At 36.6% G+C, this 27984-nt stretch overlaps 1 protein-coding gene across 2 annotated transcripts in view; it reads left to right on the top strand.

The window, feature by feature from the left end:
• Window positions 1-27984, top strand: part of LOC125235409 (apoptosis-stimulating of p53 protein 2) — a 629684-nt gene that overhangs the window by 88819 nt on the left and 512881 nt on the right. Inside the window, exon 1 of one of the 2 annotated variants that reach the window (XM_048141966.1) lies at window positions 107-192. The exons of the other annotated variant lie outside the window; for it this stretch is intronic. The gene's annotated coding sequence lies outside the window, so the exon portion shown is untranslated. Of the gene's footprint in view, window positions 1-106; window positions 193-27984 lie in introns of those variants that run through there. 2 annotated transcript variants of the gene reach the window in all.

Genomic DNA, 27984 nt, shown 5'->3' with positions numbered 1-27984 from the left:
TTGCCTCGAGCCGGGAGACGAGCCGTGCCTACTGCTCAGCGTGCACCCGGCGCACGGAGGTAGGTACACGACACGAGTAGCCTATAGCCGTCCCTGTCACTCCTCAGAGCACGTGTCTTGACGTGTTGGAGTGTTGCCGCGAGCCGGGAGACGAGCCGTGCCTACTGCTCAGCGTGCACCCGGCGCACGGAGGTAGGTACACGACACGAGTAGCCTATAGCCGTCCCTGTCACTCCTCAGAGCACGTGTCTTGACGTGTTGGAGTGTTGCCGCGAGCCGGGAGACGAGCCGTGCCTACTGCTCAGCGTGCATATGCGTTTATAGTCCGTATTTTGTTCGTGTTGGTGTGGTGAAAATTTTTGTAGTAAACACAACGGTGGCAAAGTTTGTTTAACCTTCGTGCCTTGAAACCCTTAAAGATTTCACTTTTGGAACCAATGTCGTCTCCTACGAATTTCCTCTTTTCTGATTCGATTTTTCACTTAAGGAAATACTTATCAAGCGTAGTTTGCTTCACTATCTTCGGAGATTTTTTTAAGCCTCTTCTTTATAGATAGCTTATAAGTATACGCATACTTGTTTGGAACCACAGAACTTAATTTAGATAGAAGAAACAAATTCATATATTTGTATAGGGGCCGAGCGTGTCAAATTTTGTACTGAAGTTGATTCTTGCCTGTAATTTTAAATATGTCTCAGGCTCTTGATTGTTCATAATTTTTGTGTTGTTGCAATTGAATATCACGTAACGAGGCATTTTTTATGTTTTGGTTGACTTCAACTTACAAAAATTGACGCCCGAAAGCTGCAAGCTGCGAGTAAAGACGGACAACTCAGTGGATTTCACTGAGTTCATTTGACACGCTAAGTAGATACGTTTGCTTGATCTATGGTCATCTATGTTTGGAACCGAATTCTAAGTTCGCGAAAAGTGACTCGCATAGCAAAAGTTTCTGCTCAATAAGTTTAGCTCGCAAGATGCCAGGCCAGAGACGCCGCTCGGAATATTTTAACGATAACGTTTAGCGCTTCTCCGATGCAAAGTCGCATACTCGTTGAAGACAACTATAGACTAAATAGGCTATCAAAGTTTTAGCTTAAATGCTAAAATTTTAATACATACATAAACTCACGCCTGGACGCCTGTATTCCGAAACGGCATAGGCAGTGCACAGGAAACTGCTCAAGTTTCAAGGCCACTCTTGGAAATTAAAGGGTTGAAAGAAAACTAAACCTATGTTTAATAAAAGGCACAGGATTGCTAGGTCAAAAGACTCAATTACTACAATTACTTACGTAGGTTATTTGAATGTTGAGGAAGTTGACGTGTTAAAATTCGCTTCAATATTTGGTAGGAAAAATGAGTTAATTTGAACAGACGCATTCTAATACTTAACGCAAAGATCCTTTGGACCATACAGACGTTGAGACGCCTGTGGTTGTCGGTCAGGGCAGGAGAAACATACCGTTCAAATCGTCGTCTTAAAATTGTGTTCTAGTCAGAATCGGGAGCATGTGTAAATTGTGTGAGCGCTAGTTTATAAAAATCGTAATTGCAGTTAATTTAAAAATGCATGAATGAATTTACCACTTATTTGTGGCTAATAAACGAGATTCAATTAGCATCAACAAAATTTGTGGAAAGATGGACATATTTAAACAAAACTTGGTTGCTGCACCTAAAAATAGCTACCGAAATTCATTGGCATCGTTCATTAAACATCGACAAAGTTGGTACCGGCTCCGGGTTGACAGAAAAAGATGTCAACATCCTGTTAGGTAACTGTCCGGCAGTGATGTACACCGGACAAAAACCTCGTGCCGTTACTGAGATATGTCACTTTAATTCACCTTAGCAGTACTTAATGGGCCGCTAGCCTGTGTCTCTGAGGGGTCTATGGCGTTTCAATTGAATGCTAGACTACCTACGTAGAGCGCTATTACATGCAGCACTTACTTTAGTAATAATACGTCATAGGTCATAGTCGTCAAGTAGTTTTGACGAAAGGAATTTCAACCCCGAAGATTATTTTTAATAAGGTTTTTAAGAAGGTTTTTTTTAATATTTAAATCAATTATGTATTTTTGTACATGCATAAATAAAACGGTTTATAAGATTTCTCAACACTGTCTTGGACTATTAAATAAGTACCTGTATCAAAGAAGAATTAGATATGAAAGTTAGTTTTCGATACGTACTTTTTTTACATTTTAGCGGCTAAACTGATATACTTGAAGAGATTTCTGAAAAATAAAAATCTGAGATGTAAATAAAACATCTCTTTTAAATTTCCCGCAGTAAATTTGACATAGAAACTAAGTTGCCCGAAGAATGCCCGATCAGGAGCTTTGTACATGTTTAGCATACATTGCTCTATAAATAAAATGAAAAGGTACTTTATTCGTAAGTTATTCGTTTGGCATTCATCCAAAGAGTGACCGCACGGGATCTAACCTGTTGATCGCACTTACCCATAAAATTGGACTTGACCGATCGTTTTATAAATTGGCATGTCTACACGGATGGCTTTGCATACTTAAGGTACCTTTACCTTATATCCATACTAATATCAAAATAGGAAAGTGTGTGTGTTGGTTTGTCCGTCTTTCACGGCAAAACGGAGCAACGAATTGACGTGATTTCTTAAGTAGAGATAGTTGAAGGGATTGAGAGTGACATCAGGCTACTTTTTGGCTCTTTCTAACCCCCCATTTCGCTAAAATGGGGGGTGGAAGTTTGTATGGAGCATTCCGCAATTTTCGAATTTAACGCGAGCGAAGCCGCGGGTAAAAGCTAGTTTTTACATTTATAAATTGACAATGTGGACAGGACATTTCCATTGACTTAGGTACAACTGTTCTATGGAATAGGGATAACGACTACATAAAGAAAATGGCATTCTGTTTAGTCCGTCAGTTAGATCGTCCAAAAATACTGAACACATATTTTTCGCTTTTTCTAATTATCAAAAAAATACAAAAATATAGAGCATCAAAGTTCTGGAGCGGGGGCTTGTGACGTCACTTCTAAGTAAAAATTGTACCTAGGCGTGACGTCACGCGAAACTTCAACGCACTGTACCATCGTCATTTTTAGTTTACGAGAAAAAAGAAAAAATACGTGTCTAAAATTCTTTAATAATCTAACTGACGGACTAATTCGTTTTTTTAGTCGTCTCGCCTATTAGCAGGAGAATAAGCATCACATGATAAAAACTTATTTAAATGATTTTTTTCACTATAATATCATCGTGTAAATAAACTATAAAACTAACAAAAAAAAATTAAATATACTTCTTAAATTCCGGCCATAAATATGACTTAAAAATGCAAATGGTATACATAATTTATTTATTAACCATACCGATTTTTACCTTAAAAGAAATATAATTATAGAAAATAAAATAAATGTCCGTGCAATTTTCCAGTTTAAAATTCTCGTCGCGTAGGTGACGATCTAGCCAGGAATTAGCGCCCGGGGCCAGACGCGGTCGCCTAGTTTGTCCGCGGCGCTAGCTATGAAATTTATAAATATTACCAACCGGTAGATAATTGAAAACTTTGCCGTAATACTATGTATTACAGCCAACTATCGCAAATAACGACGTTATGGAACAGTATTTCCTTATTTTGCATTTTGCGTCCGTTATAGTCATTTTGTCGCAGCGTGGTGAATTGATGATGATCTGAGATTGTTAAGGATGATTTGCATAGAGGTTTTTTTTTTTTTTAGTTATGTCCATGAGCAGCTTGTTTTAGATAGGAAGAATAGTCGAGACGACTAAAATAGTACATTACGATACAAGTGCGTAAAAAAGGAAGTTCGAAACGAGTGGCGATCAATTAAAACACGACCAAAGAGAGTGTTTTAAATCGACACGAGTTACGAATTTCCTTTTCGCACGTGTATCGTACGACGTTTTTCAGTACAGATGAGCCTCCGAAGTTTCGACCTGCCATAAAATGAACCACTTCTCGCACTAGTGCGTAAAAAAAACACCATCACTATTAATTAAGTAGTCCGTCAGTTAGATTTTCAAGTATGTTGTAAAAATGGCAGCGGGTTTCAAACTGAGGCTATTGCCATAAACCAACAGGGATAGTTATTTATTATATTATAACCCTGTCTCACGCCTATTGGTAACTACAACTAAACAAGTACTTAAGTTATGTTCTATTAAGCTGTTAGTGCTCAACTTGTATTAATTGCCTAGCGTAAACCTACTAAGTGTCTAACGTTCAATAACAACTATAAATTTTGTAGTAAATATGACAGTTGGATAGTTGTATTCTGATACATTTTATTGGGAATGTCGATTAGCATTAGTCTGCAATAAATAAGATTTATAATTTGTACCGATATCACAAACTTAATTTAAAATAATTTAAATGTGTTACTCAGTTTTAATTACATAAGTCAAAAAAAAGATCGGACATGTTTCGATCCATTGATTTGTTAGACCTGTACCCCAAAAGCATAAAATTGTTGTAGTAATTCACCGAATCGCATTTCACCTCGATCTCATATTTAATTTTCGCATTGTGTCTTAATAGTTTTTTTTTCAAGTGGCTGTAAGTTTTAGTCGCATTTCACCTCGATCGTGCATTTAAATATCGCGTTGTGACTCAATCGTTTATTATTTTAGTCGTTATTAGTTTTAGTCGCATTTCACCTCGACCGTGCATTTAACTTTCGCGTTATGACTCAATCGTTAATTACTTTAGTCGCATTTCACCTCGATCGTGTATTGTATTGGCGACGTGATTCAACGCAACAGTATGAAGATTGAGTAGATTGATGATTCTGTAGACTTGGGTGTAATTCTTAATTTCGGATACTTGGCGTTAAAGAAAGCAAAACAAATGATCTAAGACACAAATCTGCTTTATTACTCCTTAAAAGAAACCTAATTATCTTCCTAAACTAATACAAATCTGCTTTGTTACTACTTAAACTAAAACACAACAGGAAACGTATTAAACGTAAATTAACGTATCAATTTAATTAGAGTCCCAAACAAACATCGATCGCGGCGAAATGCGTCTACGGTAACATACTACACAAAAAATTTAATTCTACAATTTAATTATAGGCACTAATGTCAAAAGCTACGCGAAAAAGTCGATCACGGCGAAATGCGTCTACGGTAACATACTATACAAAAAATGTAATACTACAATTTAATTCTACTAATGTCAAAAGCTACACGAAAAAGTGCGTCAAGTAAAAAAATCTAGTGATATCTTTTTCATTCAAGGTGAAATGCGATTCGGTGAATTACTACAACAATTTTATGCTTTTGGGGTACAGGTCTAACAAATCGATCCATTTTCGAGGATCTTTTTCAAAGAGTGTAAATAAAGAGTCTTTAAAAAGGATACTCGAAAATGAATCGAAACATGTCGAGCGTTTTTTCGACTTATGTAATGAAAACGTGAGTAAAGTTCAAAGTAAAAACATTCTGAAAGATCCTATTTCTACAATACCGCTTTTTCAGTACAGATGGTGCTGTTCTTACGCACTGGTGCGAGAAGTGGTTCATTTCTTGTCAGATCGAAACTTTGGAGGCACTCTGTGCTGAAAAACGTCGTACCACACACGTGGGAAAAGGGGTTTACCCTTGAATCGCCGACAGACACTTGTTCGAATATTATTTCAAATAATTTCATTTCATCGACAGTTCATATCATAGAACAATCGACACAAGTAAAATCAAACCGTAGACTTTTATTTCGTAGATAACTTATTCCGAGTATACTTTATATCGTGGTATTTCATTTCGTGTTTTTTCATTTCATTTTGTTTTACATTAAATACAATTCATTTCATTACGCATAATATTATTTCAATTATGTTTCTTTCTAAAATTGTACAATTTGTAAACTGTTTGTTTGGTCACAGTTCTAACCTAACGCAAACCTACTCGGTAAGCTGGTCGTTTTTGTGTGTGGTCACAGTTCTAACCTAACCTAATTTAAAAGCCATTGGTTGTAGTGTAGGTCGCAGTTCTAACCTAACCTAAACCTACTCTGTAAGCTGGTCGTTTTTGTGTGTGGTCACAGTTCTAACCTAACCTAAACCTAATTTAAAAGCCATTGGTTGTAGTGTAGGTCGCAGTTCTAACCTAACCTAAACCTACTCGGTAAGCCGTTTGTTTCTGTGTGATCACAGTTCTAACCTAACCTAAACCTACTCTGTAAGCCGGACGTTTTTGTGTGTGGTCACAGTTATAACCTAAGTGTTTTTGTGTGTGGTCATAGTTTAATTATGGACGTAAATATGTGATGTGCCACGATAAAATCGACAATTTGAAGTTTCCTAGAATAGAAACATCTATTAACGTGTAGTACGACAAATGAGAAAGTATTGTAATAATACGTCGAATAAATGAATTGCGATGTTTTGTAGTTCTGCTATTTGAAGTACTTTGAAACGAATCAGCGATGAAACAATATTCATTGAATAGTATTTATAATAACTAAGAAAATTTCAAGTAAATAGTTGTTGAAACAAAATTACTCGAAACAATTTTACTCGAACTAAACTTTCGATGATATGATTTGTTGTCGATGAAATGATATTCGATGAAAAGTTTGTCGGCGAAACAAGGGTACACCGGGAAAAGGCAATTCGTAACTCGTGTCGATTTAAAACACTCCCTTCGATCGTGGTTTACTTTACTTTATCGCCACTCGTTTGGAATTCCTCTTTTTTAACTCCGACGCAAAAACGACGGGGTGTTATAAGTTTGACGTGTCTGTCTGTCTGTTTGTCTGTCTGTCTGTCTGTGTGTGTGTGTGTGTCTGTCTGTGGCATCGAAGCTCCCAAACGGATGAACCGATTTAGATTTAGTTTTTTTTTGTCTGAAAGCTGAGTTAGTCGGGAGTGTTTTTAGCCATGTTTCATGAAAATCGGTCTATTATGTCGCGGTCGGGGGCTTTTACAAAATTTTAATTGCACTTGTATCGTAATGTACTATTTCATGATTTTAAGCTACAATGCTCAGTATTTTCTAGTAGATACCTATGTATTATTCATGACTTAGATGCTAGGTTGAAAGTGAAACCTTTCTTCTTGATATATAGCCGACGATATTCCAGTAGAAGTGAGAAAAGGGTGCGAGTTCGTGGTTACATTATCTAAGACAGATGATTCTGACGCGTGGCATTCATTATCTAAAGATTCCATTGCCTACAAGTAAAGTCTAACCCGTTCTCTAAATTTATCAAGCCGATAAAGTTCGTTTGTCCCTTTCCGACGTATTGGTGTGATAGAAAGGGACAAACGAACTTTATCGGCTTGATAACTTTAGTGTCCGTTTATGAAAAAGGGGCCGGTATGTGTGTGGTGATAATCGCGCTTACATAAAAGGAAAATGCGGCCAAATCCTTTATTAGGAAAATTGTGCGTGTCTTTTTTTTTTCAAAATACTACTAAATTGATAATTTTATTATGCCTACGATAAAGCAGCGATTGACTTTAGTGTCAGGAGACAAAAGCGCATTCTGTTAAGCTACGCGTGATACCAAAATATGAGGTATAAATAAGATAATACTTACCTATCTACGCGTAAAATTGACTTTAGGTAGGTATATTTCAATTATAAGATCAGTCCTTAGTCAGTCCGATCGAAATTTTCAGATTTCAGATCATATCCATATTATTAGATTGTATCATAAAAAAAAACAGTTTGATTTAAACACCAGTGCGTCGCGCTCTCTCACATTACGTCTGCCCACAGACCACTTCAACTACTAGACGGAACAAAGTCACCACACCAGACAACATAACAGTTATCCCGTAGTAATTTACTATGGGAACGCACAGTGAATCGTGTGATCCAGTTGTGTCAACGTTTACAACCAGCACTCCTGTAATTTTTAGGGTTCCGTAGTCAACTAGGAACCCTTATAGTTTCGCCATGTCTGTCTGTCCGTCCGTCCGTCCGTCCGTCCGTCCGCGGATAATCTCAGTAACCGTAAGCACTAGAAACCTGAAATTTGGTACCAAAATGTATATCAATCACGCCAACAAAGTGCAAAAATAAAAAATGGAAAAAAATGTTTTATTAGGGTACCCCCCCTACATGTAAAGTAGGGGCTGATATTTTTTTTCATTCCAACCCCAACGTGTGATATATTGTTGGATAGGTATTTAAAAATGAATAAATGTTTACTAAGATCGTTTTTTGATAATATTAATATTTTCGGAAATAATCGCTCCTAAAGGAAAAACAAGTGCGTCCCGTCCCCCCCTCTAACTTTTGAACCATATGTTTAAAAAATATGAAAAAAAATCACAAAAGTAGAACTTTATAAAGACTTTCTAGCAAAATTATTTTGAACTTGATAGGTTCAGTAGTTTTTGAGAAAAATACGAAAAACTACGGAACCCTACACTGAGCGTGGCCCGACACGCTCTTGGCCGGTTTTGAATATTATAAATACTTAATGTGACAGAAGACGGATAGAGCCGCACCAAAACATCAGGGTTTTATACCTTTTCGGAACCCTAAAGGTTTAAAATAGAACTTGGGCTGTTATACTATGTAACGGTATTTACGGTATATATCAGATGCTGATGCTAGTCAATAGTTCTGCTCAAATCGTGGTATTTAGCCAGTAAAATTGTACATATATACCACGCGCTGCTTGTAAAAGCTTCATAAAGCTGCGTTTTCACTTAGTGTTCAAAACAGTTCTGAGCAAACATTCGTTCGTTCGTACTGTAAGAGAGACGCCCTATTGGTGAAGGGCATCCATATACATATTTAAAACGCTTTTTGTCTCAATATCTTTTTTTATTTCACGGGAGTTAAATCACAAACTACTCCTCTCAATCGATGCTTCTATATCGTCGCTTATCAAGAATAGTGGCACAACTCAAAATGAAATGCTACCACAGAATATATAATAGTACAAGTACAGAAGGCCCACTGCTTTGATGTTCCCGAAATGTCGCCTTTATAAATACCTACAAAATTCATACAAAGAAACGAGACGCACGTGCGCTGCGTCCGGTGATAGGGTTACCAATGGATCCATAAGAATTAATACTCACATAAAATGTTACACTATTATATTCAAGTCTTGGGTACTTTCTAGGTATATATGCTGTATTTATATATTTTTATTCAAGTTCCAACATCACAAGCCTTATTGAAATTTTCCGTAGGACTTAATCAATAGTAGGTCTGTGTAAAAATGTCTTATGGAACTTATTTTATTCAATATATCTATTTAACTAAGTATTATTAGCCATTCCACACGCGGACATAGCTTAAAAAAACCTCGCGACGTAAAGTAACAATAGAAAGTGCGAACGTGCATTCCGTAAGAACGCGCGCCACCCCTGAGTAGGCCGCGAACTCGTGGCCGCCGGCATGTACTTGTAGCGCGGCGATAGAATCGCGGAGTGAGCCGCCCCTGATGCTACTGCACTTTATATTCTAACTCTTACCGGTAAGATTAAAATTCGAATGGCATTTCATTTTGAGTTGTGCCACTATTCTTGATAAGCGACGATTATGAGTGCCCCGTCAAGTGTTCGTTCTCTTTGACGTTTATCTATTATTCCAAATTCAAATCGGGAACTGCCAGTCAGCGAACATAAAAATGCTGGAAAAGTTTCATTCCGTATATGAAACCTCTTACAGTACACCGATAAAGATATAGAAGTCAATCAGCGCACGAACGAATGCTCGTTCAGAACTGTTCAGAACACTAAGTGAAAACGCAGCTTTATGCGGTGTCTGTGTAGCCTGTTTATCTGTGCATTCGCTACCATCGCGTCGGCCATAGCGCGCGGATGCAAAAAACCAGAGACGCCACCATAATTGCGTCCCGCCCGTGGGAAAGATATGTCCGAAATGCCACTTTCACTCTCACCCGGAACCTTCAGGCCCGTTTATAAACCTTATAGGGGGAGAAAATACCATTTATCTGCAAAAATGTCACAATCTTATCATAATCATCCTCCTTGCGTTATCCCGGCATTTGCCACGGCTCATGGAAGCCTGAGGTCCGTTTTTGACAACTAATCCCAAGATAAGAAACTAGTTTCACAACTTACGAGTATCTTCAAAAATACTCGGGGAGAAAATACAATTTATCTTCAAAAATGTCTTCTAGCATTTCAACTAATTCCTTTTTATTGTGGCTTGTACTTACTAAAAACTCCGAAGTAAGTAAGTAGCAAACCGGGCGAAGTACCGGTCTATCCAAAATAGACATGTATGAAAGGATATTACTTAATGCACATGGCTTTTCAATATTTTTTATCTCGTCTAGCACTACAAAAATGATATTACCTATAACAAAAATTATTCGGAAAATCGTCCTTATAATGACAGTGAAACTTGCTCGTGCAGTATTTAACCAATTCTTGCTTATTATGTATGATATTTGAAAAAACTTTATGGTTATGGTTTTATGGTTTTTGTTTAATATTCACAAAACAAATTTGTGCGGACTTCTGACATTTAAATCAAATATATTTAATCCAAAGTTAAAAGCAATAACTTAATTTGTCAAACGAATAACGTTTCAAAATCAACATCTATCGTTCTGAGAGAAATGTCACCAATAGTTATAAAATTGGTGTTAATTAATCTTGTTAAAATCTCCGTAATTGACATCTCCCTTGAGACTGTTTGGATTTCGAACCTATCCCTTTAAAACGATGAAAATATAATGAGATTACCCACCGTCAATTACGATCTCAGATCAGATGATCACTCAGAATGCTTTATGGACCTTCAATATTTCTCTTCGTACAAATAGCCGTAATCTTTATATTTGATTATCAGCTTCATTGATTGCAGCTAGTCAGATAGAAATTAGAATAAAATAACCATTTGCCGGGAATAAAATTGGACACAGTTTTATTATAGGTACGTCTTTTGTATCACATAATAGTTAATTCAGTTCAGTTAATTTTATCCTTACACTCCTTACACCCTTCTAATAGTGGATGCTGCCTCTGATACATCCGTCCTGTGACAAGGGCAAGGGCAGCATCGGCTAGATGTAATATTTACATTTAATTTCGCCACCGCGCACGGCTTCCAAAGGTCCGGAACACCCATTGTTCTATGATGGGAAAGATATACTTAAATATTATGACTTGGACGTTCAACAGTCGACACATGAGGCAACCGCGTCGATAAAATCACTTAAAGAATTACTTTCCTTGCCGACTTCATTAAACCCACCTTGAAAGAAAAACGTGACATCTCATTCTGAATCTTAAAGAACATGAAACCTTTGGACTTCCCAAAAGAGAGCTTTCAACTTTTTGCCGTTGCGAAAACCCGCCCTGTTTCGGCAGTAAAAGTTACTTCGGCGATGGTATCGAACCAACTTCCTGCATTTCGCAAGGGAGACACTCATACATATTCACTCCTGTCGCGACTCAACAGCCATGGTGTAAGGGTCAGTTCATTACTATGCGACTCTTTAAACACTCGAGATTTCGTTGACTTGACAGCTTCCTGATTTATTGTGAAGTTTATATGTAAAAATGGACTGTTTACGATGGACGGGTGGCCGTGAGCATGCCATGGTGCTTGCGTAAAGGCGTAGAAAGTTAACTTTAAGTTTGCGTAAGTTGATTGAACCTTGCTTTTTGTTTAATGTTCGATTGCAATTATTCAAGTCGTTACATTCCTGGATGCAAAGGTTACTGCGGTGGGTTCTGTCTTAGTAACTCAACGCTTCAAATATCAATAGAAGCCATATAGGTACACGTATCATGACCACAGCCACCCACAGCTGTTATAGCATTGACATTGTTAGTAACTTCCAATGTTTGTATCTTTTAGACACTGTGTTTTAGATCATACCTACTCGTAAATCCTATCTATTAATTATGCTACCTATGTAGTACCTACTCTGAGAAATTATCATATTTCATTTCATTTATTATCAACCAACTTACACTAACAGGTAAACCAAACATGTAAGTTATAGGTTACATTACATTAAACTATACATACACAACACAACTATATAGGTAAATTGAATAAAATTAACGAACTAGACAGGACTACACAATATTACATATACACTGTTTTAGTTTTAATTTTACAGCTTATTATACTACTTACTAAATAATTAGCCTACCTAAATAATTAGTACATAATAACAATGACGCTAAGACGTTATAGTTGTAGGAGTGGAGATCGACTCCAAATACCGAGTAGCAGTGGCTAGAAGCTTCGGTTCCCCCTGTGAGAATATGTCAGTCTCCACACAAAAGCGATACCGTCACAAAACATAGCTACTTAGGTAGGATGCATTGTGGTAATTTCGAAAGTCACATAAAAATCACCATTATTTCCATCATATCAAAATTCCCCTTTCGAAATTACCTGGGCATTTCTGTACTTCGAAATTACCACAATGCACCTACATACATATATGTACCTATGTATAGGTTAGGCCACGTTAGGCCAAGTTATGAAGGAGTCACATTTGATTAACAAGTAAGATATATATTAGACTTATATTGACCGGGATATAGACCGTGATTACCTCGTGATCATGATGCATGCAACTGCGTCGAAATATCGGGAGCTCGACAAAAATCAAAAAGGTAATCACGGTCTATATCCCGGTCAATATAAGTCTAATGAAAATAACCGTGAATCATTCAAAACTCTTAAGATATATATTACCTGCATTGCAAGAGTTATTTTAAAACAATTGCAAAATTAAGATTATCAAAATCGCTGCTTGCATAGCTTAGCCTGACTCTAACCGTGATGTCGAACGAATAATTTATTTACAAATAAATGAAATAAATACACTTAAGACGATAAGGTAGGGGTCAATTCTCCATACAAACGCTCTTGACTATTTCCTCCCTGGTTTTTGAAGATAGAGCAATGATTTTTTCAAAACAGATTATTATTATTTTTATCTGTGTCGGGCCCTTTTGATTTTTTTAATCTTTTGCTTTTTAAAAATTCTAGAGCCAATCAAAAATTTCCAAAAACGGCCTTTTTCATTGTGGCGCAAAAAAAGGTGATCTTCAAGATTGGTAACAATTAGGTACCCAAAAAAGCTAAACGGTCCGACATAGATTATTTCATTGTTATTCAGATTTTCAAATTTTGTTCCGATTGATTAAGTTTTGAAGGAGGAAAGAGTCGAGAGCGGAACCTCGATTTTAAAGATTTTTTGAAATATTTTTTGACTGAGTTGTTCTTAATGGACAATTTTTTTTGTATTTTTAACTAAAATTCCCAAGTTGAAAGGGGGGCTCCTTTCCATTTTAGCATTTTCGCTACCGTATCCTCTTAAGTACTGTCAATAAGCAAAGCATAAATCGTATAAACAAATACGATGATGCCCATCCCCGGAATCCCCGGATGCTGCGAACGACGCTCCAGACATTAATGGCGATGGCGTCGTAGCAATATGGCCGCTTTAGACGTCCTGTAAAAAATGTTCTCTAACCGTCCTGTGCATGACGCTATTTTATTTTATTATCGTTGCTGCATAGAAAATATATCGCTTTTAAGTACCCATACCATATTTGAATAAAGTTTTTCCCTTGTGCCAGTATGTTGCTTAGATAAATGTCTCTGGAACTTCGCAGGATTCCATACACAGGTATTTAAATGGCAAAGGACAATAATGTAGCCAATATAGAACGAAGAATTGATAATTACCTCTTCTCGACTCCTGTCTTCCCAAAAGGGATAGCCAGAGCACATGAAACTCTCAAGTTCCAGTGCCATTTTTACCAATAAGGAGTTCAGTAAACGAAATTGTGATATTTATTGTACCTAGTGACAGGTTGCTAGCGTCACGTCACGCACAATACTATTGAACACACATCCCACAGTCGATTTTTACGACACCCACGAGAGAAAAGGGGCTGGTGAAATTCTTAAGTCGTCACCTACGGGCCACACATAGGTACTTTATAGGTATATACGAGTATGTATACATTTATGTACTCGTAGGTAAAAAATCCTTAAAAAATGTAACTTTTCATACATTTATTTATACGCAACTATTTGTGTTTTTTATGTAGTCACACTACTATATATAAATTAAAAATCGAAATAAGACGTCATATATTAAAGAAAAAATGACGAGCACCACCAGTGGTGAAGGCCGGATTCGAGCCGGCGTCTTTTAGCAATCCGGGCCAAACGCCATGAACCCCTAGGCCACCTCGCCACAGCGGAAGCCGTCAAAATTTCTCTTCTATATGTCATCTTTGTAAGACTAGGCGTATTTTTGAATGTTAGTACATTTATTTATCTCAATATTAGACTATATATGTACTTAAAAATAATTGATACGACTCTGCACAAAACAGCATTTTATTTATTTCCCCCATTAAACATCCCATAAAAAAAAACATTAGACTCTCGAGTACAATCACAGAAGAATGCCTTTGTGTAATGATTTAGGCTTGCCTTGACACAATTATTTGCACAAAGAAACCCACGGGAATAACAAAAGTTAATGTTTTCGCTCATCAACGACTTATCAGTCAACGACGTGCAATTGCAGTACAACCTGTAATTTGGCCTAATGAACTCCATACTTACGAATTGTGGGAGATAAGGTCAGCACGCGACGATGAAAAGGGTAGAAAATTAGTTTATTTCACTTGGGAACTTCTTTGTAATGTCGTTAAGTTACTTTCGAAAGGGTCAACTATTCATTACGCCGCAATTTTGTTTGCCCTAATTGTCGGATCACATTTGAACCCCCGCTGGATGTGGGGTCAATTTGTTCAACATATTTAAAAAAAATCATTTCAGACAAAACAGGAATTTATATCAAGTTCTTGGAAATGTTATTACACGAAATCTATTTAAATAAAAAAACACGCATCAAAAATATCACTGTAATAACTACCTATTGACTTCAAAGCGAATAAGAAGAAATAATAACAGTACAGGTGAATATAAAGAGACGTCAAAAAGTTTTTGACACCTCCTTTATCCCTTGTCGCAACAATAGCCTAAGAACGGTGCGATATTTTTGAAAATAATTCTACAACAGTAGTTTTTTTTCATATACAGCGTTTAATCGCAATTTAAAAAACCTATATTTTCGAATCCACCAATAGTTTGGAATGGAAGATATTAAAAAAAACTACGCCCAAAAAATAAGCGTTTTCTTTCGGCAAAATACCTCACAGTAATTTAATGGTGGACACATGTAAAAAAAAATCAGTTTTAAGGTTTACAACCCGAAGCCACCTAAATATATGACGGGAAATAAGACTTTTTTTAATGATATAGAATTTTTGAATTTTTTCTAACGTGCTCTAGAGCAAATATAACAACAGATATTTTTAAGCAGAAATGAATAGCACATAATATTTCAGATATTTAGCATATAAAAACCACCAATATATTTATATGGAAATAAAAAAATCTAAATATTTGACCGGGCAAATTAGGAACAGATAATAGTACGAGGTTGACTTTTACTGTCCCTATTTAACAATATTAACAGCATGATAATCCATCCAATAAGTTTGACCTTTATTTAATACTTTAATTTAATAATATATTTACATTTTTTGCGTGGCTTGGTTTGGACCTTAGTGTCTTACATTTAGGAATTCATATGGCAAACCACCACGCCAGTGGAACTGGGCCGAGAGTAGGTGATGAGCCGTGTCGCATGCTTTTTATTCTGTTTTCTTCTATTACACATTAACGTAAATGAGGAGGCACACTGACATTTTTACCCCCCCAGGCGGCGCCTATGCAAGAGTCTAGGCATGTCACTGTCATTCATATGTGAGAGAGAGAGAAAAAAAAAACATAATTATCAGCTTCTCGCTCTCACGTCTCACGGAATAATAGGGTGGCGCCATCTGTCGTATCCTTTGAGTGTTCCTCCTCATTACATGCCTACATAAGTAATATTTTAGGTAGATTAAAACAGACGTTTCCCACCGATAATAAAGTCCAAAGTAATTTAAAAAATTACATATTTATTTTAGGCATGCGATTTGACAGTCGTCGAAAAGAGTATATACTTGTCAGTACATACATCTATCTCACGTTTTTCTCTTCTACCATTTGACAGATCTCCGTCATCTTGTGAAATGTATTCTTCCATTCTTCAGAATCGTTGAAGCAACGCTTGTTACAAACACGCGAAAGCTATGCAAAGTCTAATTTCGACCCATATGTCACGGCCAGGTATAGCCCCGGCGATTATCGTTAGACTTACAAGCCACAGGTCACGGGTTCAAATCTCAGTCGTCGCATACGTAGGTGCGGATATTACAGCTTTTTTAATTCATTTTTTTTTATGTTTTATTTATATTATAAGTTGATAAGTACAAGCTACTGCAATGACATTAAATACAAGGACGCACAATTCATAACAAAAATGTTTTAAAAATCTGGGTCTAAATTGCATTTATACCATTCTTGTTGATGCTAATAACGTTAACTTCTTATCTGCTTATGAAAAAAATCGTTCATGCCATAACCAACTTAGTGTATAAAGACCTAAGTATCAAAATTGCAAATAGAACTGTGACACACTAAAAACTCTTTATCAAAATACCTTTTGTCATAATATGCTCAAATGACTTAAATGCCAAAATGAATTGCGAACGAATATTGAACGAATGGAGCCGCTACCAATATATAATAAGTATAGAAATACCTAAAAAAGGCCGCAATTTTACTTCTTCATTACATAAACTTTAAAAATACCCTACTGTATCATCTTTATCTTGGTCACTTGTAATACGTTTATTACAATAAATGTATGTAATGTATGTATGTGTAAATTTCCTGACATATATCTTGTTGTCACAAAGAAAAATTTACAGGGCTTCCAAGAATCTCGAGCTGGAAGGATACAAATTAAAATATTTTCTATGAAAATAATTAAATTCGACAGCAGACAACCCAAAGGTTAATCGGATTTATTTATTATAGGCATTTGTTTTAAATTAAATACCAGTGGCTCTGATCTGATAGTGGGATATTCTTTAAAATTTATTTTCAAAAGGAGATTTAATGTTGGTAATGCCATTCAAATAATATTAGAAGTGTCTACGCGAGTGTCCGAATTTAATTATAGGATAGCACATATTGAAAGTACTGTAATATGGGTACAGAAGCCTGCCTATTGAAATATAAAATACATAGCAAAAAGTATAGAAAGAACCTACTACTTTTCGACTTTTTATTTACACTACATACCGACCATACAACTGACTCTAATTAATCTTGGTTTTCAAAAGTGTAAAATGTAGACCTAATTGCGTTTTCGCATTATCCGAACCGATATCGGATGTCGGACCGATATCCCATACATTACAGGCGGAATCTTGGATTCATCTATTGATATCCTTCCGACATCCGTTATCGGATCGGATAATGTGAAAACGGTCTAATAGCGACTCAATTAGTTTTTGTTCCTTGACGGTCATTAATTTGAACTAATAAAATTATTTATTTAAATCTATAGTATCTATACAATTACAACGAGTATTATACATTCATTTTGTAATGTAATCCAACGAAATAACTTATAGAAATATATTCTACCCTTTTTGCTTGTTTTCCGATTACTATTTAGCCAATTTTTCATTGAGTCATACCATGGACTTTCAATAGGGACTGAGCTCACACTTTTTTTGCCATAATAAATTGAACTTTATCACCGGTGCAGAAAAACGTTCTTATTAGGATAGTAAAAGTGTATCCACATGAGAGGGTCAAAGTTGGGGCTGGTGTCCCTCTCGCACGTGTGACCAGTGTTAAAGAGATTACTATAGTAGTAGTGTTTTTACCTGTATGATAACTAAGTTAATAAACTTCTTAAATTATTTTTGTATTATATCGAGGCAAGGATATTAATACCTTATAGCGAATTGGTAAGTCATTATTATGAAGCCATAAAACCAAAGATTTGCGCAATTAAAAAAACCTTTAATTTCGGTATTAGTAGATTTGGTAGTAACTTTGAATATTGACTGGTATCCCCAAATAATGACAGTGATGACGTCATTCAAATAATTTTGACAGTGGCAATAAGTGCGAGAGGGACACCAGCCCCAACTTTACCCTCTCATGTTGACACACTTTTTGGCCTAACACCTCAATCTAGCTTAATAATATATAAATCCATGAGTCATACCGGACAACTGTCACTGTACATTTGTAATCCTTATTACAAGGGCATAACGTCTAGCGATGGTTAGCTAAGACAGAGTATTGCGGTTGCGGGGAGGAACGATGTTGAACCTTAGGTTACCTTCAATCAATACTAATACTGAAATACAGTTTTCGACCTTATTGCATTACATGTGTCTAATAACATTTTAAAATGGCTAGGGAATTAAATATCTTGACTGTACCTAAATTACTCACAGCATTAAATAAAATGTTATTTACAACAAAAAAAAACAATATTTTAAATAAAGGGGGTAAAAAGGCGGTAAAAGAAAAATAAAATAAAAATAAAAACCAAAAAAAGTTCATTTCGACTGCCGGGGATCGAACCCACGACATCAGGACCGTCCGTCATTTTACGTTACGCTAGTACAACCTGAGCTATTTAAGCGATAGTAGTGGCGACGAAATATATTATTATACCATGATGTAATGAAAATGCGGTTGAACACATGAGTCACTTTTGAAATAATGCAGGAAATTACATCGTCAATGGTAGAGAGTTTGTAGGCAAGAAGAATATGAAAATACTTATTTCAGTACGTACGTATGTGGTTTTAGCGCTTCTTGGCGAGCATTTAAAGGTGGATTAATTTTTATTCTTCTTTATTATGATCCTAACGAAAAGTCTGTTCCAATTTTTTTGCTTATGTAATTTTTGCCGTGAATGTTATTCCGAGCTAGTAAAATATTGAACATCCGTCTTGTTTTTGGGGTGGTTTCAGTTTTCATAGTGTTTCAACACATAATGTATATACAAAACAACCATAACTTCACTTGTCCTTTTATTGCTTGTGTCATAACTGATTTAATTAGTCCGCTTTTTGCTACTACGAAGTATCATTCACAAAAATAGGTGGTTTCTTAATGTGTTATAAAGGTCATAAATTAAAGTAGTCGAATTTAAAACAAAAGTCCTGATTCCATTTTCGCCTGATTTTTAGTGAATTAAAAAATTTTTTTTTCTATTCTATTATACGTTTTTTGTCACAAATTTTGGTGGCTTAACTAAAAAAACTATTTCAAATTACCAAACTTAATTTTTGGTGACATAAAAAGTACTGTTATAGAATTAAGTTATTTTCCCAGTAGTAGCAAGACCGGATGGTTCCTAGGCTACATTAATCATAATCATAATCATAATCATTTTATTGGTAATAAATAAATTACATGTCAATATTTCAAATACAATCGTAATAAATAAAAATTATTAGTACAAGACTAGGAACTATTATTGTAAAGAAAGAATTCCCTATAATCATAGAACGTCTGCTCTATAAGCCAATTTTTCAGTTTGGTTTTAAATGTTGCTATATTAGGTGTAGCGATTATTGCATTCGGGAGGTTATTATAGATCTTGCGACCCATGACGTGTGTGAGTTTCCTTGATTTAGCGAGTCTATGTGACACGCAGGGCAGCTTTCCAGCGCGCGCGCTACGGGTCTCATACCTGCGCGGGGCATTATAAATTATTTATAACTTTTTACCTACTCTAATTACTCCTATTGATATACGGTTCGATAAGCCGAAGAGAAATTGTGTTTCTGTTTCTGGAAAGTGAAGCTCCTATTTAGAGTGTAATTCACTGCTCGGTCTTGGCCATTTGTTGCGCACGTGGTTTTTACAGGCGTATTTAATAACGTAGTTTGGTTTTAATTCTATCGAAGTTTTTAAGAATGTATACATAATAACCACATTGAGGTATTATGTTTCGAGTAAACGAAGTAATTCAGTTGAAAATGTATAGTGTAAGTCATCAATGTCATCATCCTCCTTGCGTTATCCCGGCATTTGCCACGGCTCATGGGAGCCTGGGCTCCGCTTTGACAACGAATTCCAAGATTTAGCGTAGAAGCAACTGCCATCTGACCTTCCAACCCGAAGGGTAAACTAGACCTTATTGGAATTAGTCCGGTTTCCTCACGATGTTTTCCTTCACCGAAAAGCGACTGGCAAATATCAAATGACATTTCGCACATCAATTCCGAAAAACTCATTGGTACCAGCCGGGTTCGAACCCGCGACCTCCGGAACGAAAGTCGCACGTACTTACCGCTAGGCTACCAGCGTAAGGGTATGGTGTAAGTTAAGTACCTTATGTGAAGTAGTCAACCTGCATCGCACTACTATTTACATTAGCGTTTAAAAGAAAGCTTTGTCAATAAAAAGTGAATCTGTAAACTAAAATTAAGTTAATGTCGAGCAAATCTAAATATACAAAAGAAGAAACTGACTGGCTGACTGACTGACATATCAACGCACAGCTAAACCGCTGGTCCTAGATTTCAAATTTGGCACGTAAATTCCTTCTAAGTTATAGAGGAGCACTAAGAAAGGATTTTACAAAATTAAGGGGGTGAAATAGGGGTCCATAATTTGTATGGGAAAACAAGATTCGTACGCGGGCGAAGCCGCGGGAAAAAGGTAGTAATAATATGTAGTCGCACAATATGTTCATGTAACACACGATATGCATGTATACAAGGTGCTCGCGAGGAACCCGCATAACTTGAACCACGCGTTTCTGAGGCAAAAAGAATGAAAAAATGTTATATATGAATTTAAAATTTTTCGCCAAAAAAAAAAATTTTTTTTTGTTTCTTTTTTTTACTTTTTTGGACGTATATTCACATAAAAAAAAAATTTATCCATAAAGTTGGCAATTAAAATGAGTTTTTTCATTTATTTTTCTAAAAACCAAATTATTTGGAAGTTTTTCTTGTCACATTTTGACATCTATCAATGACTACTGTGAGACTATGCTCCACAATTGCGCATCAGCGCCGTTAAGAAACCTTTTCTACTGAGTAACAATACGGAAATGTTTTTTTTAAATTGGCAATAACTCTGAAACTAGACGAAATCTAGAAAAGTTTATATGACATTTTAGTCTTAAAATGTGTCCAAGAATATGCCGTTAAAGTTATATGGGTTCCTCGCGAGCACCTTGTATACATCTGAAATAAAAACATGAAAGCTACAATACTCTTTTTTTCTTTGGGCAGTCGTCTAAAAACATTTTTGAATTGAATTTTCACCTTTTTTAGCAGCCCGTTCCGTACCAAAAAAGTATAAAAAGGTTATCTTTTAGTCTTCTGAGGTGGTGTAGGATTTTTATTATTAGGCATCATGATTACCACACTTCAATTACGAAGACTGGACATAATTATAAAAACACTAGATTTTGAGAGAAAGAGACAAAAAGTAGTCTATGTCACTCTCCATCCCTTCAACTGTCTCCATTTAAAAAATCACGACAATTCGTCGCTTCGCTTTGCCGGAAGGAAGGATAAACAAACAGACACACACACTTTCCTATTTATAATATTGGTTTGGATAATAATTAATGACCGTTCAGTTATGAACATAATTATCTAAAACGACTTCAGTGTTAATGTTGCTTAATGCTGGGTTTACACGGGCTTAGTAGCTAATGTTTAGTGCGTGTCAGTGTCACCTTGTCACATGCGTGTAAACACATTGTACAAGTGCTTAGTATTAGTGCAACGGCGAGTGCAAGTGAATAGAAGTCAGTTCCATTTGCTAAGCGACAAGTATGTATCGCCGGCAAAAAATCTACTAATACTGGTCACTTTTCAAGTAGTGTAAACATTACTGACAAGTGAAGTTCAACTACTCCAGTGATTAGTTTACTTCGTTACCATGGCAATATCTTGTAACTAATACTATTCTCTAACACCCATGTGTAGACGACTACTTGCCACTTGTCACTTTGCTGACAAGCCCCTAATCACTAATACTAATGACAAATACTAAGCCCGTGTAAACTCACTAAAGCGTGTTCAGATATTTCTGTTCGCGTATGTGTGGGGGATGTCACTGAACGACACTACCTACCTTTAATTAAGTAAGATTTACATCTAAGATAATCAAGTTCGACATAATCAATAATATTAATACGTAGGTATTTAATATGACTGGCACAGGTATTGCTCATACATTGCCAATCTCTGAATTTATTATCCCATAAGTTTGATAAAGACAATAGAGTGATCTACGCGAGAACAAAGCCGCGATGAACAATCAAATTGTATGTAATGTAATATAAAATTAAATGAAGAACTTGTAATAAAGTCGCCATCACATATATGTATATCTGATCGGACAAAATGCTCACAAATATCTGATCACACAACTATTTTTAAGGATATAGGGCGCCTCTCCACCAGAGATGTGTTACGCTACGTTGCTATGGATGCTTCTGATATCCACCATTCACGTTCATTGTTCCACAAAGCATAGCGCTAGTGTGGGAACGGGTTCGACTAAGCTGATTGGTAGATGACGCAGCGCATGTCTACTGGAAAGGCAACCTTAGAACGCGTGCTTAGATCTTTTTGGGCACCCTGGGCGCTCCCGTATCTGATGGAAAGTGTATCCGCATGATTTGTATATGTATATACGCGCGTGCGGTGGAATGCACGATTTAAATCCTATTTATTCACGTTTCAAAAGCAACCAACATACGACCGATCTGGCATAGCGGGGAGTGACATCTAGTGACCCTGTCTGAGAAGAGTGTAGGTATATCCGATAGTCCTGGGTTCGAATCCCGGTAAGAGCATTTATTTGTGTGACGAACACATTATTTTGTTTCTGACAATTCTGACCTATCATCGTAAACTATTGCCGGTGACTAATTTACATCCTATTTTTAATATGATCGAACTTGTTTGATCTGCCATAAAATATGCGATGGCTCTAGCATTGTCAGTGCAGGTTGTAGCAGAAATATTCATTCGTTAGTTACTGCAGTCGACCGTTCAAATGTACTGCAATGAATATTGCAAGTATTGCAACCATACCTAGCAAACGTCACAATTGCTTACGCATAGGGATGTACCGACTATTGTTTTGACCGACTAGGCCGACTACCGACTAGTCGGCACGGGTGGCCGATTAGTCGGCCAGAACATAATTTTCGACTAAATTCATCAGGATTTTTGAATTAAATTTTTGGCCCTTCGTTCGCGCTTTTAATTTTTTTACAGGTTCAATTTTTCAAAGGTCTATGAGAATATTTATACATTTTCCATTTTTAACAACCGGTTTGGCTTAGTGTGTAGGGTAGTGATCCTGCCTACATATTGTAACAGAACAAGCGTCTATGACGAGGAAATGGACTCGTTATTACATATAAAACTTACGGCGAATCAACTTTTCCTTGACCAACTTTTTGGTGCATATTTCCTTCGGGATTTCATTGAATATTTTAACAAATAATATCTTTGATGGTTAATCACATGTTTAGTTACGTCATCACTGATAAAATTCACTATTATTAAATGTAAAACAGGTTGGAAAAACGTATTTATCAACAAACTACGTTCACATGGACGAAATACTGACACTGACAGTTGTCAACTGCATAGCGTTCCGATATTATGTCTTGGTTCCAATTACGAGTCAGAGAGGTAATAATGACTAATATTGATTATTATACTTCCTGAATATATCATTCAATGTAACATTTAGTAACAGATAAAATATTTCATTGCGAAATTACTTACAAAATAAATAAGAATGTTCCACAAAATAATATTTACGTAAAAATATTTGCGAATCGCTCCACTATTGGACTACATAGGTATCAATATCAATAGCTCTGTCTCTCTCTAAAACACGTGTACTCGGCACGTGTTGATAAGCAAACATCCGTGTGTTAATCGTGAACTCTAATGCATAGGGCATAAGACTTAGTAAACAAAGCACACGATTGAGTAGCCATCTTGTCGGAAGTCCGATGTCAGAAGTCGGAAGTCGGATGTCAGAAGTCGGAAGTCGAATGTCAGAAGTCGGAAGTCGAATGTCAGAAGTCGGAAGTCGAATGTCAGAAGTCGGAAGTCGAATGTCAGAAGTCAGAAGTCAGAAGTCGGAAGTCGGAAGTCGGAGATAGAATCTATAAAAGGGTCGGAGCGAGCCGACGCGGGTCATTCTTAAAATATCTACAAGACTAACAGTGTCTCTGGCTTTCGTGTGTTATACTGGTGAGTGAAGTTGTTCTGCTATTATTTCTCTGTTTGTTTTTACTTGGAAATTATTCTAAGTGATTGTAAACTTTGAAATTGTGTCTCTGTTTGATTGTGCGGGGACAATATCGTCGTACAGTTGAACTTAGACCTATGGTGGAATTGCTTTACTGTCAGTTGTGGGGTTAATTTAGTGTTCTATTTATAGTGTAGTGTTATATTTAAATTGTTGTGTATAGTGAAGTTTTCTGTGCTTTGTTTCATGAGTGCCGTCAAGCAATACAAAGACTGGGTCGATGTATGGCTGGTGCTTGGAGATAAGTCTGTGTTTGGTTTTGTAGGGAGAAATTCTTACAAAACTAAGCTTAGATTATAGCACGTAAAGGAAACTTCATTCGTTTGTTTAGTTGGTCAGTAAAATTGAACTTAGTAATTTTCTATGGGGTTATTTTGTGAAAATTATAAGCCAGATCATTGTTTGTGACAGACTGTTGTCCGGCTAGGCGCTTCTTCCCTTACGGTGTCAAACAAGGAGCGTTTAGGAGTCTTTTTGTTCCAAGTGGAGGCTTGGGCGCTTTTTTATATTTACAAAAGCGTACTTTCTCACCGGTCTCAAAGAGTCCAACTGTTAGATGGAAGTGAGGACTTTCACGATTGACGAAAGGCATTAGGAGTAATCCTTGCTCACTGAAGTCGGCAGTATTTGAGGCTGGGGTCCTATATATATTTATATTTATTTACTCGGTGCTCTGGTCCATGCTGGCGTTGGTCGCTGGGGATTTCGGTTGTGATCGATCCATATCTAAGTAAAATTTGGTCGCAGCTGGGTCTCCCATGTGGCTGGTACTGGTGTGTCCTAGAATACTGGATATATACACGGATAGGGCGATCTACTCTCTGCTACCCTAGCCCGCGGGCAAAAGCAGAGGGGGGGATCAGAACTCAAGCCTATAGGTTGCCTATCTCAGCTTCGCTGGCTGAACTGTACAGCTTATGGTAGGGATACACTTGTGCATATTTTGAACATTAGATCTATGGTAAGTGACGGTCTTTGTTTCAGATATGCTAGAATAGGGAAAACGATAGGAATAGGGTAGAGTCACACACTATTTCTATAAAAGTAGAGTTCTTTTATGATTGGTCTTGGAATATAATTGGTCAACGTGTATTGTGGAGAAATAATTTAACTACTACTATTTATATGGTTTAAATGGACTTTAAATGTGGTGTTTACTATCTTAAAATATGTGGTAAAACTGGTAATTTATAAAATCTCTTATTACTTAATTTATTTGAGTGAAATTAATAATTGTGGTAGCAATTTCTGATTCTTCATGTAGCATCGAGCCAGTGAGTGTTGCTAACTAGTTTTTCAAGGTAAATTCTATCAAGTTGGTTAGGGAAACAAACTATACTTTGGAATAAAAAGTATAGGTTTGTTATAGGGCCCAGTGGCATGCGAGCGCCGTCCACTGATGACAAGTCAAAAGCTTCAAGGAGTTACTAGACTTACTTACTTCGTTCTCAGTGGTAGCAACTACTCGGAGCCTTGATGATACATTAGAAGGGTCGAGAAGTTATGGTCTATTAGCAGTAATGGGGAAAAGGGGGGTTTGGCTAGGGAAAAGAAACAAAATAAAAAAGGGGTTAGTTTGTAGATAGATAGCCCTTCAGGCTTACTTGCTTAGGATGCCCGATAATGTGGTTTGATTGGGCCTAAGGATTCCAGACGGTATCGCAAGTTCTCACCCCAAACCGGAATCGAAAATAGAGCGTAGCCGATGTTTTCTAAAATATTTTTTAATATTTATTTCATGTATGTTTCACTCACTAACTTTTATTCTAAAATTCCTTCATCACTTCATTAATTTTCTCTCTCATAACTTTCTAGGCCTAAATCTGATAAAATACTCTTCTATAACACTATATTATTATGCTACAATAATCTTTATTCTTCTTCAAAATATAAATAAATAAAAATTTAAAAATTAGTCAAAAATACAGCTGATACTCATTAAAGGATCTAGGTTATCGCGGTTTACTTCGAAGGGTTCTACTTATTCACGCTAGACGATCACAAGGCCAAATTTACGGGGTATATTTAAAGGGGGGTTAGCTATACTGTTAGTTAGTCAAGTAAGTAAATAAGTAAGGTGAGCGGAGGTTTAGTTACAATATGAAACCCGGTAGTCCTAGGTAGGATATTTATTTCTGTGATGATCACAGATGTTTGTTCTTTTGACTAACAAAGGTACAACGAATTGGTACATAATACAATAAGTATCAGCTGTTAATTTGATTATTTGCCGGTAATTTATTTATGTGATGAGCACAGATATTTGTTCCTGAGTCATGGATGTTCTCTATCTATATAAGTATGTATTTATCTATGTATATAAGTAAGTATATCGTCACCTAGCACCCATAGTACAAGCTTTGCTTAGTTTGGGGTTGGGTTGTTCTGTGTAAGGTCCCCTCAATATTTGTTTTTGTACTGTATTTATATGACTTATAAAGTGCCGATCGGCCTGTTTTGCCTACTAATGTGGCCGGATAGTCGGCTTTCCCGACTAGTCGGTTCACCCCTACTTACGCTGCTTAGGGTATCGTAATTCGTAGGGTATCGTAACTCTATCACTCTTCCGTATTGCGGAGCCAGTTGCGTTTCGTTAGCCACGTAGCTTCAACCATTTGCCACTTCGGCTAGACCTGCTGAATGCGTGCCGAGATATTTTGACATTCGCTATGTTAAAATATGGAACCGATGACCGTATGACCGTTTTTTTATGTGCCGGTATGTTGATTGGGACGATGCAGTCCATTTTCAGTCACTGCAATTACTGATTGACAAGGGGAACAATTATTGTTTTTATTATCCGACAGTTTGAGTTAAATGAACGCGTGATCTTAATTATGAGTATTTATTCAAGTTGACCGAGAATGGGTTAAGTTAAGATCTTTATAAAACCAACGTAAAGGGACCTCAAACGGCTCAAACCCGTCACCTGCCCATAGTGCAACCAGTGAGCATAAAACATTTTTTATCGCGAACATTATAATACATTCATAGGTATACCGATTCTGAACATTAGTGAAAACACTTATGTATTAATTAACTTGCTTTGGGTTGGACGCTACCTTTAAAGAAAAGAGAGCACTGCCATATTAAAGAGTGGCAACGCACTTGGTCGTAATAGTAGAAAGAAAAATCAACGCGTATAATAAATAATAACCTCCCTGTAGCAAAGATAGAGTCAGTTTTGCTTGACACAGGAACCGGCATAATCGACATATCATTCAACTGTATCACTCAAACGGAATGGTCGCCCAATCACAGCAGTAATTTAAACTTGTCGAATCGCCCCCTAAATGCCAATGCGTATGCGATAATACAGCCACGCGTTTTTTCCCTGCGCTCTCAACTTTTCCTTGCCATTTTCGCTGATGATCTCAGTTTTTAATCAAACAATGAGATGGTATCTGTTTGTGAACAGGTCGTGGATTCTCATTAGTTACAGGACCACTGACAATTCGTCCAGCATAATTTGAACTTGGAATCCGAACAACATATGCGTAATAGGAGAGGATCCTTACAATGGATTCTCAAGCGATCAGAACACCTTTGCCTGTTTCCCTTCTGATATAATGAGCTCAATTCAGACGTTGGAGAAATTCGCAAATGTTTTCTTTTGCTATTTAAAGAACCGGATAATTTTCGTCAATAATGATAGCCTTGTTTTTTGCTGGTTTTGATATGGAAGCTTTGAGTAAAGACTGCTTTTAGCGTAGTGTTTTTTCAGTCCCAGACAGGC

The sequence above is a fragment of the Leguminivora glycinivorella genome, chromosome 17 (genome assembly GCF_023078275.1).
Source record: "Leguminivora glycinivorella isolate SPB_JAAS2020 chromosome 17, LegGlyc_1.1, whole genome shotgun sequence".
Taxonomy (NCBI): Eukaryota; Metazoa; Arthropoda; class Insecta; order Lepidoptera; family Tortricidae; genus Leguminivora; species Leguminivora glycinivorella.
The sequence above is the reverse complement of the archived record's forward strand: the minus strand, read 5'-3'. Positions and strand labels throughout refer to the sequence as shown.